Genomic DNA, 12,488 nt, shown 5'->3' on the forward strand with positions numbered 1-12,488 from the left:
TGTTTCAAAAGCTCAAACCCAAAGCTTATTAACAATCTCATAGTTGAATTATGATATCTTTAAGTCCTAACCAATATGCACTGTAGATATCACATTTAGACAGAATTGTTGATAACTTTATATTTGTTTGATATATCCAAGATTGCCATAAAAAAGAAAAAGAAATCTCTAAGAGGCTTACAAATGCTTCCAATTGTTGGTTCACATGTTTTTCTACAAAATCCGTCAACACACAAACAAGAGAAGTTTTTTTTTTTTTGAAAAATCACAAACAAGAGAAGTTTTTTGAGTTTTCCACCCAATAAGACAACAAGGAAGAGACAAATTACCAAATTCATGTTTTATACTTGTTACTACTAAACTTGTACGTTATGTTGAAACACAAGCTCCACTAGATTATAGATTGCAAAAGAAAATATCGTTCACTGATGTATTGGACAGATAGGATCTGAATAATACGAAAATTAGTGTAGCCAAGCAAGAGGGAAAATGACCAAATTTTCATCTTTAAGTGTCCAAAATGAGGATATGATGATAGGGAATTATAGAGGGCTCAAGAATAATGACAAGACAGAGTAATGGTTGTGGGGCAAAAAACACTATACTTGATCTACTTGTTGCCACATAATTAATGAATGGTAATGAAGCGAATCATAGGTCTAAGAAATAAATCAACTACTCAAAAACTCTCTCAAATTTATAAATATTCGTTTAACTCGAATGCAAGCATCATGTTTGCTGATAAACAAAATTCATAATCACCACCAACCCAGCTACGGAAAAAGCACTTCCATTTCTAGAATGTGAAATTAAGCATACTTTACACAAGGAGATTCGTAAATAAATAGAAAATAATATATAAAATAAAAAGCTCCTCACATCTCCCTGGAAATGGCGCACTTCCATCTCCAGTACAGATCAAAACTAAATTAGCCATACTTTTATACATACATACATTAACATACATACATGTATAGAGTAGGTCTTGTGTGCTATTAGAAGCACGGAGGCCTCCGTGCTCCGAAGCTGTTTTCGATGATGGAGCTTTCGAATCGACGATCGGCTCCGTTAGACTTGATCTAGTGTATTTAAACTATCTAGAAAATAATTTTTGTAATTTTTCGGTATCATTTTCCTAGCGATCGAAAGGGCTCAAAATCAACAAGTTTTAATGGTTGATGTATATCGTTTGCAAGTTTAACGGTATAGAAGTATTCAAATTAAATAAAATTTTGATAGAAAATTCTTTATACTATTTACAGCAAGATCAATATGTTTGATTAAAAATTTTAATGCTATATCACTACTTTTTGTAAGATTTTTATTTTTAGCCGTTCATTTTGAACCCTTTCGATCGCTAGGAAAATGATACCGAAAAATTACAAAAATTATTTTCTAGATAGTTTAAATACGCTAGATCAAGTTTAACGGAGCCGATCTTCGATTCAGAAGTTTCATCATCAAAAACGGCTTAGGAGCACGGAGGCCTCCGTGCTCCTAATAGCACACGAGACCTACTCTACATACATACATACATACATACATATATATATATATATATATATATGTTGGGTGCCGAACGTCCCGACTCTTGACCCGGTCAACAATTCTCCTCGGGAAGATCGTCGGGCTGCGAGATGGCTGTGGATTATGACCCTCGAAATATGCGCCCACAGACGATCAAGCGATTAGGCCGATGAGGGATCGAATCAGCCGGGTTCGAAAACCTTCACAGTAAATTCGCGTCGGCAGGATGAGCTGAATGGAGAGGGGGAGCCCAGAATTCGACTAAAAAAAGGAGCCGAATGGCCAAACAACTTGTGATCTGATCGGCGGGAAGAGCCGAAGATGACTTTTTATTGAAATGCACAGGAAAAAAGTACACAAACAGGGGAGTGATGCCCGTAGGGTAGACAGACTCCGAGTATGGGAACAGGGGAGTGATGCCCGTAGGGCAGACGGACTCCGAGTATGATAAATTAAAAGAACTACTCCTAGAGAAAGCGGTAAATGCGAAAATTGAAAGATGCAGAAAAATAAAGGTGGTCTTTTGTGCGTAGGGGCCAAGACCTCTTTTCAGGGTGTCGTATGCCTATTTATAAAGTTGCCCTTGCGTTCAGTTATTGCACGATCGGCCATTATCTCCTGATTTGTAGGACCACCGTCGGCCGATTGGAACTGCTCGTAACCGCTTGCGGTTGTTACTCTTTTGAACCACCGCGGCTCATGTCTTCTGGCGCGTTTTATATACTCCCGGTCCACCATATTGACATAGACCATGGACGTGGTCCGGCTTGCCAGCTGTCCGCACCGAATTGGCCCAACAATTGCCCCCTCGGCAGCTTTCGAAGCAATGCTTCGGTAGCTGGCGTTATATTTCGAACCCTTAATATACTTTTCGTCTTATCTTTTGAAAATAAGTGCGATCCGAGGCGTCTTCCTCGGTCCAATTAAATTCAAATTCTCTGACATAATCTGCAACAATCCGTAGCACAATCTTTTGTACGGTTTAATATTGGCCGCTGATTCTCTCTTTTACGGCCTTGATCACATTCTCTGCTTTTGTCTCATACGCGGCATTAATTAGGTCATCTTAATTACCGCCGTTTAATCATCATTAAAGCCGACCTCGAAACTCGTTTCGATGTGACGGTTCGACTCTACGGCCTTTCTTCTTCTCCAAGCTTTTACCTTTTTGTCTCTTCTATTCCCAAGCTTTTACTTTTTTGTCTTTTTTATTTTTTCTTCGTTTTTCAAGAGACTTTTCTTTCGCTTCTTTCGGCGTCTTCTTCATTTTCTTTTGTTTCGAAGAATGGCGCCTCTTCCGCCATTGCCTACTCGTCCTTCATTGGACTATACTCTGCTTAGATCATATCTTGATTCAGACCCTACTAGGTTTATCTTGGGTCCCTCATTTACCGCAGACCCATCTGCCGATGATTTCCCGTTTTCTAATGAAGGTCTTCCTTTGATGGCTGAAAATATTCATCTTCATTCATGGTATCCTTCGGCTTCGACGGGAAGAAGTCTTCGAACCTGGCCTAGTACCTCAGAAGCCTATCTGGCTTGGTTGGATCGTGTACAAGCCACTCACGGCGATTTGTGGCGAGAAACTGACATCTATGAAGCCATCCAACTATCCCGAAAACCTCCTTCAGCTGATTTCCTTCTTTTGGCTTCCGCCCTTTGTTTCTGGTCCCCTGTTTCCAACATTTTTCTTTTTAGAGGCGGCCCTCTCACCCCAACTCTTTTTGATGTTGCCGCCATTGTTGGCCTACGTCCTCATGGTATAACCCTTTCCATGGCTTATAGCCCTGATAGTGTATCCGATTTTGAGGCTAATCTTGATCTTAATGATTTGGCCTACTCCAAATTTCTTCGTAAGTTCGCAGGTGAATCTCCTGCTCCGGTCACTAAGAAGGAGCATACGGCATTCCTTCTGTACTGGCTATGTCATAATCTTTTCTGCACTCGTTCGCAGAAAATTAACCGAGATTTTGTTTCTATCGCCGTTTGTTTATCTAACGGCGATAAATTGGCCTTGGGGCCCTATTTTCTTGCTTTTGTTTACAGAGAACTTTTTGACGCTATTAGGCCATCACCCAATGACAATGATGTCACCATTAGCTCGGGTTGCGACGTTTTTTGGTTTTTGCAGATGTTTTTACAAATTTACTTCAGTAGGTTGTGCCGAGAACCTTTAGATCTGAGCTCGGCTGCTCGCTTTGACACTTATGGACTTGCTCTCGGCTGTCCTCCACCATTTACACCTGGGCATCCTCTGGACTTCCTCACTTATTTTTCTGTTTTTTATGATTCGAGCCCTCACTTTCTTATTTATTGGTCTCCTTTTGCTGATCGAGTCACTGCCCCCCCCTGGTTTTTGGCCAGATATGAATCACTTTAGGGTGAACTCGCCTCTTCTCGTGCTGGCGAGTATTCTGATGTTTGGTATTCTTTTTTGGCTCCTCGGGATTTGCACATCAGCTTGAAATTACGCTCGAAGTTATTACCTAGTACCGAGGTTTACTCTCCACAATTTGCGGCGCGCCAATTTGGTTTTACACAGGCCATTCCTGCTCCGGCCAAATTTTTCACGGCTAATACTGCCACTCATCGCCCGCCTACCAAGAGCATAGCTGACGCCGACCAGATTTCGGCTATGGGAAACCGTCTGCGGCGATTTTTCAAATTGGTCAGCTTCAGGACCAATCATACCGGAGTATTAGGTTTTCGCTATGCTGTGAATTGGGATATCTTTCTCAAGAAAACCTTTTCTCCCATCATCTCGTGTGCACATCGCAAGACTCGTCATCCTCTCAGTATGATATTTCTTTTGAAAATGACTTTCTGCTTATAATTACTGCTACTCATCTTTCTTTCTTTTGTCTTTACTTTTGTTTGTAGCTCCTTTCCTAAGTAAGGCTCAATTGGAGAACCCTGCCGAACCATCCATATCAGACGAAAAATCAGAAGAAGCTGCTGAATCTCCACCTCCTTCCTCTGTAATGTTTTCTAATCTGTTTCTCCTCTATTCTTTCTATTTTGGTGTTTGTAATACTCATTTTATTTTCATTGTTAGCGTATGCCCACTCCTTCATCGGTCCCAACTTCAAATAAGAGACCGACTGAGACTATACAAGTTACTCCTCCGCCGATTTCGAAACGGCGTAAATCAGTTGCTAAGCGGCAATTTCGACAAGCCGAAGGTGTTCCTTCGGCTGACAATTTAGAGGACACAGCCGAAGATGTGCCTTCGGCCTCAATTTCAACAACAAGAGCCGAAGACATGCCTTCGGCTAAAATTCTACTAGAGAAAACTGTTGTGCCTTCCTCAACTACGGAACCAAGCTGTGTTCCGACCGAGAAAATTGATATCGGGGTACGTCTAATTAATTGGTTATACGAGAAGAACACTTCTTAATTATTTATTAATCTCTTTTAAACTACAGTCTTCTCCTCAACGATCCTCTTCGAAGATGCAGATGGAACGGCAGCTTCGCAGGGAAGCCCGTCTCGAGAAAAAGAAAGGGATAGAAAAGAAGAAGAAGTTTGTTGAAATGGAGAGCACGACGCCGTTACCTAGTGAGGTTACGTCACCTCTTTCTGCTCTTGCCCCATCATCAACTACAGGGGATGAACAGATAAACATACCTCCCAGGCGAACTTCCGAAGATACCAGCACTATTCCTCCCTACTTGCCTCGGGGAGCTGCTTCCCCTATTGCTGATGATCCTTTATCTGCAATTCTTCATTCTTTTTTGACTTCAAGTCCCAGCTCCAATGAAGGGGATGACTCTTTGACCATTACCATTTCATCAGACACCCAGAATAAGTTCAATGAATGTCTTAAAATGTATAGCATTGGTATTCCTGGTCTAGCTCAGAACCCAGAACAATTTGATCAGCTATATGCCCTTTTACTTGATTTAGCCGATTAATCAGATATTACTCCCGGCATAAAATGTTTCGTAGCAACCTTATCACTTCAACTTTCATCTTTTTTGGTTCGGCAGCAGTCTTTGGGTGCCGAACTCGTAGCTTTAGATCAACATTTTCATCGAGTTGATCATTTTAAAAAGAATATTCCTGATATAGCAGCTCCGCCTACTAAAATACATCAAGAGGATAAGGAATTGGCTGATCAAGAATCGGCTCTACAACAACGAATTTCTATCCTTAAAGAAGAGTTAGCCGCAGCCGAATCTACTCTCGCACAAACCTCTGGGCGCCGACTTCAATTAAAAGATCTATTGAAGTCCAAAAAGGAAGAAGGGATAAGGCTTAAAGAAGAGCTTTCTCAACTCTACAAAATACATCCTTTGATGAAGCGCCGAAGGAAACCTGCTGAAACTGCCCAAGCCAATCTTATAGCCGAATGGAATCAACTCAGAGATTTACTGTCCTGATTCGGCTTGTAATATTCTAACTCTGATTTCAATTAATGCTCCCACATGGATGGGTAATATTTCTTTAAGTATTTTCCGTTGATTGGTTTTTCACTTTCTGACCCATCTTTGTTTTGTAAATAATATGCGTTTCCTCTTGTGATTCGGCTAACCTGGAATGGTCCTTCCCAATTTGGGGACCACTTCCCATATGTTCGGTCTTTTTGACCGATTGGATAAATCAGCCGAAGTACTAAATCACCGACAACAAACGCCTTCAGTCGAACTTTCTTATTATATGCATTACGTACTCGGCTTTGGTATGCTTGTATATTGTCTAAAGCTATCAACCGAGTATCTATTATCTCCTCTGCTTGATCTTTCATTAGATCAATATATTCATTAGCCGAGAGGTCTTTTTGTTTCTCTATTCTTAAAGAAGGAACTGTTATCTCAGCTGGAATTACGGCCTCATGGCCATAAACTAATTGGAATGGTGTCATCCCTGTTGCCGTTTTTACTGAGGTTCGGCATGCCCATAATACTTCGTAAAGCTTTTCATTCCACTTTCTCGGGTACTTTCCAATATGCCGTTTCATAAGGTTGATAATTATCTTATTTGCTGCTTCTACCTGCCCATTCGCTTGAGCATAATAAGGAGATGAATGTAGCAGCTTTATCTTTCGAGACTCGATGAACCGAACAAACTGTCCCCCCGTGAACATTGTCCCTTGGTCGGTTGTGACGGTCTCAGGAATTCCAAAACGATGAATTATCTGATCTTCAACAAAATCAATAATTTCCTTTTGAGTGACCAATCGAGTAGATCTGGCTTCCACCCATTTAGTAAAATAATCGATAGCTACTATCAGAAACTTGTGTCCAGCCGAAGAATTCGGCTGAATTTCTCCAATTAAATCCATGGCCCATCCTCGGAAAGGCTATGGTTTAATTATGGCGTACATCTCAGAGGCAGGGACTCTCTGTATTGAACCATGAAATTGACATTCTTGGCAACCTTTAGCATACTCTATGCAGTCTTGATGCATAGTCAGCCAATAATATCCTATGTGCCGAATTGTCCATCTTAACTTTTTTCCTGCCAGATGGGTTCCACATATTCCCTCGTGTGTTTCTCCCATTACTAGTAGAGCCTCTTCCGGCCCTAAACATTTCAATAGAACTTCTTCGGCTGTTCTTTTGTATAGTTGACCATCTAATAAACAGTAGCCGAGAGCTCTTCTTCGAATATTATAATCGACCTTGATATTAGGATCCTCCAAATATTTGATCAATGACTTCCTCCAATCATCTTTTACTTCTATAGGAGCTATGATCGGTTCTCGTATATGAACCGAAGGTAGCAATCTCTTCTGTATTACTGTTGACTCTGACTTCGGCTTTCTGTATCCTGAAGCCGATTGGGCCAATTTATTTGCCTTTTCGTTTTCCTGTCTGCCCAAATATTCAAAATCGACTCCTCCGAAATTGCATAATAATTCCAATGTCTTCCTCAAGTAATTTTGCAAATTCGGATTCTCACATCGGTATTCCCCGTTAACCTGTTTGATTATTAACTGTGAATCACCGATGACTTTGACTGACTTCGCCTTTAATTCTTGCAATATTTCAAGGCCGATTATCAAGGCCTCATATTCGGCTTGGTTGTTAGAGCAACCGAAATCTAATTCAAATGCAAACTGACAAACATGACCTTCAGGGGACTGTATCACTACCCCTGCTCCTGCAGATTCAGTTGTTTTTGAACCGTCAAAATACAACATCCAAGGTTGACAGCCGATTACATTTAATTTCGGCTCCTCGATTTCTACACATGGGTGATCGGCCAAAAAATCAGCTATAGCTTGGCCTTTAATAGCTTTGGCAGGAACATAATTAAGGAAAAACTCAGATAAAGGTAATATCCATTTCCCAATACGTCCCCGTAACACTGGTTTGGATAACATATATTTTATCAAATCGGTCTTGCATATTACCGATACTTCAGCTGATAGAATGTAGTATCTTAATTTTGTACATGAATAATATAAAGCCAAACATAATTTTTCTATAGCCGAGTACCGTTTTTCGGTATCTAACAGACGTCGGCTTAGGTAATAAATTGCCTGTTCTTCATTCTTTTCATTTTCTTGAGCCAGTAAACATCCTAAATTTTCATTTGCAGCCGATATATACAACTTCATCGGCTGATTCGGTTTTGGAGGTGTCAGTACTAGAGGATTTGATAAGTATCTTTTTATATTTTCAAATGTCTCTTGCTGTTCGTCTGTCCAAACGAATTCTTCTTTATCTTTCAGCCGAAGTAATGGAGTAAAAACCCCGATTCTTCCGGCCAAATTAGATATAAACCACCGAAGATAATTAATCTTCCCCAACAAACTCTGTAGCTCCTTTTTGCACTTAGGTGGCGGTAACTCTAATATTGCTCTTGCTTTATTTTTATCAATTTCAATCCCTTTCTTATGCACCAAAAATTCCAAGAAATTTCCTGCAGAAACCCCAAAGGCGCATTTTAAAGGATTCATTTTTAAATTATATTTTCTCATTCTCTCAAAAGCAAGCTTTAAATCAATCCAATGCTTGGCTTGTGACTTGGATTTGATAACTATATCATCGATGTATACTTCCAACATTTTGCTGATCAAGTCATGGAAAATAAAATTCATGGCTCTTTGGTAAGTAGCTCCGGCATTCTTTAAGCGAAACGGCATAACAACCCATTCAAAAGTTCCGATTGAATCGGGGCATCTAAAAGCCGTTTTAGCCACATCTTCTTTAGCAATATAAATTTGATTATAACCAGCGTGTCCATCCATAGAGGACAAAACTTCATTACCAGTAGCCGAATCTACTAACATATCGGCTATTGGCATTGGATATTCGTCTTTAGGTGTAGCTAAATTCAAATTCCTAAAATCGATACAAACTCTAAGTTTGCCATTCTTTTTACGTACTGGAACTATATTAGACACCCAATCAACATAGCGGGCCGCTCTAATAAATCCGGCCTTTAAAAGATTTTTAATTTTATTTTTAATTTGTAGTACAATACTCGGCTCAAACCTACGAGCCGGTTGCTTAAAAGGCTTAAACCCTTTCTTGATAGGCAGCCGATGTTCCACAATCTCTCGGCTTAAACCCAGCATTTCTTCATAGCTCCAGGCGAAGTAATCCTTGTACTCCTTTAACAGCTTCTTCAATTCTTCCTGTTGTTGAGCCGACAGCTTGGAACTTATAAACGTCGGCTTGTTGTCTTCACAAGACTCCAGATTTACTTCTATCAACAAGTCCTGGATCTCTAGCTTTTTCTCGTCGGCTTTAATAGGCGATTCTTCTAACTCCATTCCTGCTGTTTGCCTATTTATCTCATATGATTTGTCAATCTTTATAGCCGATTTCAGTTGACCTTCATTCTCGGCTTTATGAACCGAGTCTTTTATGACTTCCTCGGCCTTATTGGCCGAATTATCAGGTGCTAACACATCAGCTTTGGCAGCCGTATTATCCTCGTAGCCGATCTTGTTGATCGGCTCATCTTGCTGAGGCTTATGCCATGCCTCTATTCCCGATTTTTGGGACTCCATTTTAACCATCTGGGTGGCTCTTCATCCGCCACCAAAGTTTTGATATCTTTTGAGAGAATTAATTGAATCCCCTATTCCGTTACTTTTACGAACGAAATCTGATCTGGATCAGCATTGGCCCAATTGATGTGGCCGATGTCTTCCATGTTGACATCTAGCATTTGAGGCCGTCCTTCGGCCCGAACTTCTTCTACCTTGTCTCCTATCCATTGGAACAATTTTCCGTGAAGTGTAGAAGGTACGCACTCATTTGAGTGTATCCAATCTCTTCCCAATAGCAAGTTGTAGTGGCTGTCTGCATCCACTACAAAAAATGCCGTTTTCACCGTCTTTGAACCCACCGTGAGTTCGGTGGTGAGCACCCCTCGAGCTTGTTGACCGTTTCCTGTAAAATCGGTCATGATTGAATCGGTGGGCTTCAATTCATCTTCGTCTTTGCCCAACTTTTTGAAAAAAGATGTGGGCATCACATTAACCATAGCCTCGCCATCTATCGTAACTCGGCCTACCGGCCGACCTTCTATTAAAGCTTTTATAAACAGAGGCCTTATGAACCTTACCTGCATGGCCGATGGTTTCTCAAAAACCACTGCATCGGCCGGTCGAGCATCCTCTAGCTGCAACTGGGCCACCGTAAGCCCATTCTCTTCTTCTTCTCTGAATTCCTCGTACTCCACAAGCTCCGCTTTGAAGGATTGAGGCAGAGCGTACACCATATTTACCTCGGCCGGTGATTCGTCAGCCGATTTTTCTTTAATTCTTTGTTTCTTTTCTTCTGACTCCTTAGCCGTTTCGGCGGAGGAGTCGCTCTCCATGCGGACTTCCCTCTCTTTAGGAGGCCACCTTTCCCTCTTGATCATTGTTTCGAGGGAAGCTATTTTATCTTCTAACTCCTTCCTGATCATTTTCTCTTCTAACTCGGCCTCAGTTGGACGTTCTATTCTTGACTTCATATGTAGGGCAAGCGATGAGCCGCCTGCCTCATGATCATTCTTCATCGGTCGGAAAGGGTGCGGCTGCTCATCTGGGCATCTCCATACATTGAGCCTCATCCCTTTCGCCTCTTCATAATGTTGACGTGCCTCGGCTTGCATCCTCTGCTGCCGACGCTTTTGGGTTTTTGTTAACATCGGCCCCTGCCATCTGGCCGATGGTTTAACTTCGACTTCGTGCCATTCATCCACTGGCATATTTGCCGGTACTTTTACTGTTCTTAAGTGATTTTTTAGGATTTCTCTTCTCTCCCATGGTCTTGGCCAAGGCTGAATGCCGAGTTCGTTGACTAATCTCCGACCGAGGAATTCTATGTCCCCTTCGGTCATACCTTCAAATTCTGGTTCTGGTCTCGGCCTGGCTTGCTGTTGCCAGTGTGGCCGATATCCAGGGAACCTTTGCTTGGAGCCGAATGGTCTATCATGGTAATCCCATCGGCCATGACGTTCTCCACGCCTGTTGTTGTAGTAATCATGCAGAATCTTCTGCATGAGCATATCTTTCTTGCGTTGAACCGAATCTACTTCCGGTTCAGTATCATTAGAGGCTACATCCGAGCCTTCCTCCTCTTGATCTTCGCCATCTGGAATGTCATCCCAATCCTCAGGGAACGCCATTAGCTCATTCCATTCGTTCCCTCTTTTCTTAGCATTCACGATGGCTTCCCAATCTTTCTTCGTCATTTCGGCCTTGCACCTGATGCATAGCCGAAGATGTTTCTTGGCATGAGCCACGTTGTCAGCGGTCTCCTTGTCCAAAACTTCCTTTCCTTTAATATTCACCATGTTGATCTGAAATGAAGATGAAGTTTTGTTAATTTTTCGATTTTCGTTTTCTTGGTCGGCCAATATGAGCCGACCTTCTTCTATTTTCTCTTGGATATGCCATTTTGCAGACGTTTTTCCTTTCCCTTTCATGTTCACGGTGTTGACCTATGATGGAAAAGAATTCTTATCAATTTCTATATCTTTGTTGTCTTGGTCGGCAAAGATCAGCCCACCCTCGTTTATCTCTTTTTGAATTTGCCTCTTAAAGGCAGTGCATTCATTAGTTTTATGACTCCATGAATAGTGCCATTTGCAGTATCTTCTGCGTTTTAATTCTTCTACAGGAGGTATAGTTTGGCCTTCCTGTAATTTAATGCGTCCATCTTTTAATAAACGATCGAAAATAAGATCGGTCTTTGCAATGTCAAATGAATAACTAAATGCTGATATTTGTGCTTTCGCTTCTCTTGACTTTGCAGGTTTTAGCAAAGCACATTTATATGGCTGACTATTTCTTACCATCTCAGCAGCACAGATTTCGGCTTCATTAGCCGAATCTTCTGCCTCTTCAGATGAATTCGGCTCTTCATGAGCTGAGGTTTCTTCAAAGAAAGAGATAATTTTCTCTTTCCCTTTATTCCAATCTTTGTTTCGGCTCCACCTAGGCCGATCCTCATTATTCCCTTTTCGAAATTGCTCGTATTGAGCAACTAGAATTCCCAAATCAAACAGGTTTAGGAAGAACTTATCCTCAAAATGATCTTTGATTTTAAAATGCATGCCGTTGAATGCCATTTTGGCAAACTCTGATTCCGGCATCCTTACAAAACATCGGCTTCGAGCCGTCTTGAATCGGTTTAGATATTCATCAACCGATTCTCCTGTTCTTTGTCTAAACTGAGCTAAGTCCGCAACTGACAACTCAGGTTCGGTTCTATAAAACTGCTCATGAAATTTACCCTCTAATTCATCCCAATCTCGAACAGAATTAGCAGGTAAACTTGTATACCAAGTGAAGGCTGTCTTAGTTAATGAAGTATTAAATAACCTTAACTTTAAAAAAGAATCTGCCGCTGCTTCGCGGCATTGAGCTGTAAATCGAGCGACGTGTTCGACCGTATTTTCGGTCTCATCTCCCGAAAATTTGTCAAATTTCGGCATCTTCCAATTTGCCGGATATGGATGTTCTGCATCTATATTAGCAGGATATGGTGATCTGAATACAGGCCGTATTG

The sequence above is a fragment of the Ananas comosus genome, linkage group 11 (assembly GCF_001540865.1).
Source record: "Ananas comosus cultivar F153 linkage group 11, ASM154086v1, whole genome shotgun sequence".
Classification (NCBI taxonomy): Eukaryota; Viridiplantae; Streptophyta; class Magnoliopsida; order Poales; family Bromeliaceae; genus Ananas; species Ananas comosus.